We start from the raw sequence: 8,010 nt of genomic DNA on the forward strand, positions 1-8,010 counted from the left end.
AAGAGGGCCCTTCAGGTCTCTGGCCACTTCCCCGCGTGAGTTCGATTCCAACTGCGGGTATTGCTTTTTTTCCTTTTTATTCACTGCTTAATATTTTTAACGCTTATGATTTGTAACTTGTCATTTTACCATTTATTTTAATAACAATTTATTTTCCTTTTTATTCTTCCCGCTTATCATTTTTAATGCTTATCATTTGTAACTCTCGTCATTTTCCCATTTATTGTATAATAATTTGATTTCCTTTATATTCTTCCCGCTTATCATTTTTATCGTTTATCATTTGTAACTTTTGTCATTTTCCCATTTATTTTATAATAATTTAATTTCCTTTTTATTCTTCCCGCTTATCATTATTCACGCTTTTCATTTGTAACTCTCGTCATTTTCCCATTGATTTTATTCATAATTTATCATTTATTTCCCTTTTTATTTTTCCCACTCATCATTTTTCCTATTTATTTTATTTATCATCATTTATCATTATTTATTTCCCTTTTTATTTTTCCCATTAATTTCATTCATCATCATTTCTCATCATTTATTTCCCTTTTTATTTTTCCTGCTTATCATTTTAACACATCATTTTACCCATTTACTTTATTCATCATCATTTATATTCATTAATTGCCCTTTTTCATTTTTCCTGTCTTTCATTTCGAAAAAAGTAGAATAACAATAGTGCGAAGGTCTTCGCCTTCACACGCAATTTCTCCAGGAATTGCAATTCTAGTTATTGTGTGAAGGCGAAGGCCTTCACACATTGTTATTCTACTTTATTATTATTATTATTATTATTATTATTATTATTGTGTGAAGGCGAAGGCTTTATTATTATTATTATTGTGTGAAGGCGAAGGCCTTCACACATTGTTATTCTACTTTATTATTATTATTATTATTATTATTGTGTGAAGGCGAAGGCCTTCACACATTGTTATTCTACTTTATTATTATTATTATTATTATTATTATTATTATTATTATTCAACTTATTCCTCCCACTTTTTTGACACCTAACTAGTCCTACATGCTTCAACCGATTCACCCCGTTCAAACTTTCACACATTCCAAAAATTCATGGCATGCTTGCTACCATCTTTTTTGTTGATAACATTTACCGTTTTTGTGTAATTAGCAAATTTGTGACTTTTAAATCCCCATTCATTCTTAATGGCGATTTCAACACGAGCCATTTTCCCGCGTGGGTTCGAATTTTACACGTGTCACATCTGGCGTCTCACCATTACACAAACTCACACGACACTGGCTGCAATTTTTTTCGTAATAAACATTTATGGTCTTTGCATAATTAGTACATTTGTGCTATAAATTACGCATTCATTCTTAATGGCGCATTCAACATGAACATTCATGACGTTAAGCAAATTACACCACTTCAAAAAAGCTAACCAAATAGCTCAGTTAGTAAAGAGGGCCCTTCAGGTCTCTGGCCACTTCCCCGCGTGAGTTCGATTCCAACTGCGGGTATTGCTTTTTTTCCTTTTTATTCACTGCTTAATATTTTTAACGCTTATGATTTGTAACTTGTCATTTTACCATTTATTTTAATAACAATTTATTTTCCTTTTTATTCTTCCCGCTTATCATTTTTAATGCTTATCATTTGTAACTCTCGTCATTTTCCCATTTATTGTATAATAATTTGATTTCCTTTATATTCTTCCCGCTTATCATTTTTATCGTTTATCATTTGTAACTTTTGTCATTTTCCCATTTATTTTATAATAATTTAATTTCCTTTTTATTCTTCCCGCTTATCATTATTCACGCTTTTCATTTGTAACTCTCGTCATTTTCCCATTGATTTTATTCATAATTTATCATTTATTTCCCTTTTTATTTTTCCCACTCATCATTTTTCCTATTTATTTTATTTATCATCATTTATCATTATTTATTTCCCTTTTTATTTTTCCCATTAATTTCATTCATCATCATTTCTCATCATTTATTTCCCTTTTTATTTTTCCTGCTTATCATTTTAACACATCATTTTACCCATTTACTTTATTCATCATCATTTATATTCATTAATTGCCCTTTTTCATTTTTCCTGTCTTTCATTTCGAAAAAAGTAGAATAACAATAGTGCGAAGGTCTTCGCCTTCACACGCAATTTCTCCAGGAATTGCAATTCTAGTTGTGTGAAGGCGAAGGCCTTCACACATTGTTATTCTACTTTATTATTATTATTATTATTATTGTGTGAAGGCGAAGGCCTTCACACATTGTTATTCTACTTTATTATTATTATTATTATTATTATTATTATTATTATTAAACAACTTATTCCGCCCGCTTTTTTGGCACCTAACTAGTCCTACATGCTTCAACCGATTCACCCCGTTCAAACTTTCACACATTCCAAAAATTCATGGCATGCTTGCTACCATTTTTTTTGTTGATAACATTTACCGTTTTTGTGTAATTAGCAAATTTGTGACTTTTAAATCCCCATTCATTCTTAATGGCGATTTCAACACGAGCCACTTTCCCGCGTGGGTTCGAATTTTACATGTGTCACATCTGGCGTCTCACCATTACACAAACTCACACGACACTGGCTGCAGTTTTTTCGTCATAAACATTTATCGTTTTTGCATAATTAGTACATTTGTGGTGTAAAGTTACGCATTCATTCTTATTGGCGCATTCAACATGAACCTTCATCACATTAATCAAATTACACCACTTCAAAAAAGCAAATCAATTAGCTCACTTGGTAACGCGGGCGTTTATTAACTCGAGCCGCATCACCGCGTGAGTTCGATTCCAACTGCGGGTACTACTTTTTTTCCTTTTTATTCACTGCTTAATATTTTTCACGCTTATGATTTGTAACTTGTCATTTTACCATTTATTTTAATAATAATTTATTTTCCTTTTTATTCTTATCACTTATCATTTTTAATGCTTATCATTTGTAACTCGCGTCATTTTCCCATTTATTGTATAATAATTTGATTTCCTTTATATTCTTCCCGCTTATCATTTTTATCGTTTATCATTTGTAACTTTTGTCATTTTCCCATTTATTTTATAATAATTTAAGTTCCTTTAAATTCTTCCCGCTTATCATTATTCACGCTTTTCATTTGTAACTCTCGTCATTTTCCCATTTATTTTTTTCATAATTTATCATTTATTTCCCTTTTTAGTTTTCCCACTCATCATTTTTCCTATTTATTTTATTTATCATCATTTATCATTATTTATTTCCCTTTTTATTTTTACCACTTATTTTTCCCATTTATTTCATTCATCATCATTTATTTCCCTTTTTATTTTTCCTGCTTATCATTTTAACACATCATTTTATCCATTTACTTTATTCATCATCATTCATATTCATTAATTGCCCTTTTTCATTTTTCCTGTCTTTCATTTCTAAAAAAGTAGAATAACAATAGTGCGAAGGTCTTCGCCTTCACACGCAATTTCTCCAGGAATTGCAATTCTAGTTATTATTATTATTATTATTCAACTTATTCCTCCCACTTTTTTGACACCTAACTAGTCCTACATGCTTCAACCGATTCACCCCATTCAAACTTTCACACATTCTAAAAATTCATGGCATGCTTGCTACCATTTTATTTGTTCATAACATTTACAGTTTTTGTGTAATTAGCAAATTTGTGACTTTTAAATCCCCATTTATTCTTAATGGCGATTTCAACACGAGCCACTTTCCCGCGTGGGTTCGAATTCTACATGTGTCACATCTGGCGTCTCACCATTACACAAACTCACACGACACTGGCTGCAATTTTTTCGTCATAAACATTTATCGTTTTTGCAGAATTAGTACATTTGTGGTGTAAAATTACGTATTCATTCTTAATGGCGCATTCAACATGAACATTCTTGACATTAAGGACATTACACCACTTCAAAAAAGCAAACGAAATAGCTCACTTGGTAACGCGGGCACTTATTAACTCGAGCCGCTTCGCTGTGTGAGTTCGATTCCAACTGCGGGCACTGCTTTTTTTTGCTTTTTATTCACTGCTTAATATTTTTAACACTTATGATTTGTAACTTGTCATTTTACCATTTATTTTAATAATAATTTATTTTCCTTTTTATTCTTCCCGCTTATCATTTTTAATGCTTATCATTTGTAACTCTCAGCATTTTCCCATTTATTGAATAATAATTTGATTTCCTTTATATTCTTCCCGCTTATCATTTATATCGTTTATCATTTGTAACTTTTGTCATTTTCCCATTTATTTTATAATAATTTAATTTCCTTTAATTCTTCCCGCTTATCATTATTCACGCTTTTCATTTGTAACTCTCGTCATTTTCCCATTTATTTTATTCATAATTTATCATTTATTTCCCTTTATATTTTCCCACTCATCATTTTTCCTATTTATTTTATTTATCATCCTTTATCATTATTTATTTCCCTTTTTAATTATACCACTTATTTTTCCCATTTATTTCACTCATCATCATTTCTCATCATTTATTTCCCTTTTTATTTTTCCTGCTTATCATTTTAACACATCATTTTACCCATTTACTTTATTCATCATCATTTATATTCATTAATTGCCCTTTTTCATTTTTCCTGTCTTTCATTTCGAAAAAAGTAGAATAACAATAGTGCGAAGGTCTTCGCCTTCACACGCAATTTCTCCAGGAATTGCAATTCTAGTTATTATTATTATTCAACTTATTCCTCCCACTTTTTTGACACCTAACTAGTCCTACATGCTTCAACCGATTCACGCCATTCAAACTTTCACACATTCTAAAAATTCATGGCATGCTTGCTACCATTTTATTTGTTCATAACATTTACAGTTTTTGTGTAATTAGCAAATTTGTGACTTTTAAATCCCCATTTATTCTTAACGGCGATTTCAACACGAGCCATTTCCCTGCGTGGGTTCGAATTTTACACATGACACATTGGGCGTCTCACCAGTTCACAAACTCACACGACACTGGCTGCAATTTTTTTCGTAATAAACATTTATGGTCTTTGCATAATTAGTACATTTGTGCTATAAATTACGCATTCATTCTTAATGGCGCATTCAACATGAACATTCATGACATTAAGCAAATTACACCACTTCAGAAAAGCAAATAAATTAGCTCAGGTGGTAACACGGGCGCTTGTTAACTCGAGCCGCTTCCCCGCGTGAGTTCGATTCCAACTGTGGGTACTGCTTTTTTTTCCTTTTTATTCACTGCTTAATATTTTTAACGCTTATGATTTGTAACTTGTCATTTTACCATTTATTTTAATATTTTATTTTCCTTTTTATTCTTCCCGCTTATCATTTTTAATGCTTATCATTTGTAACTCTCGTCATTTTCCCATTTATTGAATAATAATTTGATTTTCTTTATATTCTTCCCGCTTATCATTTATATCGTTTATCATTTGTAACTTTTGTCATTTTCCCATTTATTTTATAATAATTTAATTTCCTTTTTATTCTTCCCGCTTATCATTATTCACGCTTTTCATTTGTAACTCTCGTCATTTTCCCATTTATTTTATTCATAATTTATCATTTATTTCCCTTTTTATTTTTCCCACTCATCATTTTTCCTATTTATTTTATTTATCATCATTTATCATTATTTATTTCCCTTTTTATTTTTACCACTTATTTTTCCCATTTATTTCATTCATCATCATTTCTCATCATTTATTTCCCTTTTTATTTTTCCTGCTTATCATTTTAACACATTATTTTGCCCATTTACTTTATTCATCATCATTTTTCCTGTCTTTCATTTCGAAACAAGTAGAATAACAATAGTGCGAAGGTCTTCGCCTTCACACGCAATTTCTCCAGGAATTGCAATTCTAGTTGTGTGAAGGCGAAGGCCTTCACACATTGTTATTCTACTTTATTATTATTATTATTATTATTATTATTATTATTATTAAACAACTTATTCCGCCCGCTTTTTTGGCACCTAACTAGTCCTACATGCTTCAACCGATTCACCCCGTTCAAACTTTCACACATTCCAAAAATTCATGGCATGCTTGCTACCATTTTATTTGTTCATAACATTTACAGTTTTTGTGTAATTAGCAAATTTGTGACTTTTAAATCCCCATTCATTCTTAATGGCGATTTCAACACGAGCCATTTTCCTGCGTGGGTTCGAATTTTACACGTGTCAGATCTGGCGTCTCACCATTACACAAACTCACACGACACTGGCTGCAGTTTTTTTCGTCATAAACATTTATCGTTTTTGCATAATTAGTACATTTGTGGTGTAAAATTACGCATTCATTCTTAATGGCGCATTCAACATGAACATTCATGACGTTAAGCAAATTACACCACTTCAAAATAGCAAACCAATTAGCTCACTTGGTAATGCGGGCGCTTAATAACTCGAGCCGCTTCCCCGTGTGAGTTCGATTCCAACTGCGGGTATTGCTTTTTTTCCTTTTTATTCACTGCTTAATATTTTTAACGCTTATGATTTGTAACTTGTCATTTTACCATTAATTTTAATAATAATTTATTTTCCTTTTTATTCTTCCCGCTTATCATTTTTAATGCTTATCATTTGTAACTCTCGTCATTTTCCCATTTATTGTATAATAATTTGATTTCCTTTATATTCTTCCCGCTTATCATTTTTATCGTTGATCATTTGTAACTTTTGTCATTTTCCCATTTATTTTATAAAAATTTAATTTCCTTTTTATTCTTCCCGCTTATCATTATTCACGCTTTTCATTTGTAACTCTTGTCATTTTCCCATTTATTTTATTCATAATTTATCATTTATTTCCCTTTTTATTTTTCCCACTCATCATTTTTCCTATTTATTTTATTTATCATCATTTATCATTATTTATTTCCCTTTTTATTTTTACCACTTATTTTTCCCATTTATTTAATTCATCATCATTTATTTCCCTTTTTATTTTTCCTGCTTATCATTTTAACACATCATTTTACCCATTTACTTTATTCATCATCATTTATATTCATTAATTTCCCCTTTTCATTTTTCCTCTCTTTCATTTCGAAAAAAGTAGAATAACAATAGTGCGAAGGTCTTCGCCTTCACACGCAATTTCTCCAGGAATTGCAATTCTAGTTGTGTGAAGGCGAAGGCCTTCACACATTGTTATTCTACTTTATTATTATTATTGTGTGAAGGCAAAGCCTTCACACATTGTTATTCTACTTTATTATTATTATTATTCAACTTATTCCTCCCACTTTTTTGGCACCTAACTAGTCCTACATGCTTCGACCGATTCACCCCGTTCAAACTTTCACATATTCCAAAAATTCATGGCATGCTTGCTACCATTTTTTTTGTTGATAACCTTTACCGTTTTTGTGTAATTAGCAAATTTGTGACTTTTAAATCCCCATTCATTCTTAATGGGGATTTCAACACGAGCCATTTTCCCGCGTGGGTTCGAATTTTACAGTGGGTGGAATTTATTTTCGAAAAAAGTAGAATAACAATAGTGTGAAGGTCTTCGCCTTCACGCGCAATTTCTCCAGGAATTGCAGATTGCTAGTTGTGTGAAGGCGAAGGCCTTCACACATTGTTATTCTACTTTATTATTATTATTATTATTATTATTATTATTAAACAACTTATTCCGCCCGCTTTTTTGACACCTAACTAGTCCTACATGCTTCAACCGATTCACCCCATTCAAACTTTCACACATTCCAAAAATTCATGGCATGCTTGCTACCATTTTTTTTTTTCATAACATTAACCGTTTTTGTGTAATTAGCAAATTTGTGACTTTTAAATCCCCATTCATTCTTAATGGCGATTTCAACACGAGCCACTTTCCCGCGTGGGTTCGAATTTTACACGTGTCACATCTGGCGTCTCACCATTACACAAACTCACACGACACTGGCTGCAGTTTTTTTCGTCATAAACATTTGTTGTTTTTGCATAATTAGTACATTTATGGTGTAAAATTACGCATTCATTCTTAATGGCGCA

This window comes from Syngnathus floridae, chromosome 10 (genome assembly GCF_059516105.1).
Source record: "Syngnathus floridae isolate MCC-2025c chromosome 10, RoL_Sflo_1.0, whole genome shotgun sequence".
Lineage (NCBI taxonomy): Eukaryota > Metazoa > Chordata > Actinopteri > Syngnathiformes > Syngnathidae > Syngnathus > Syngnathus floridae.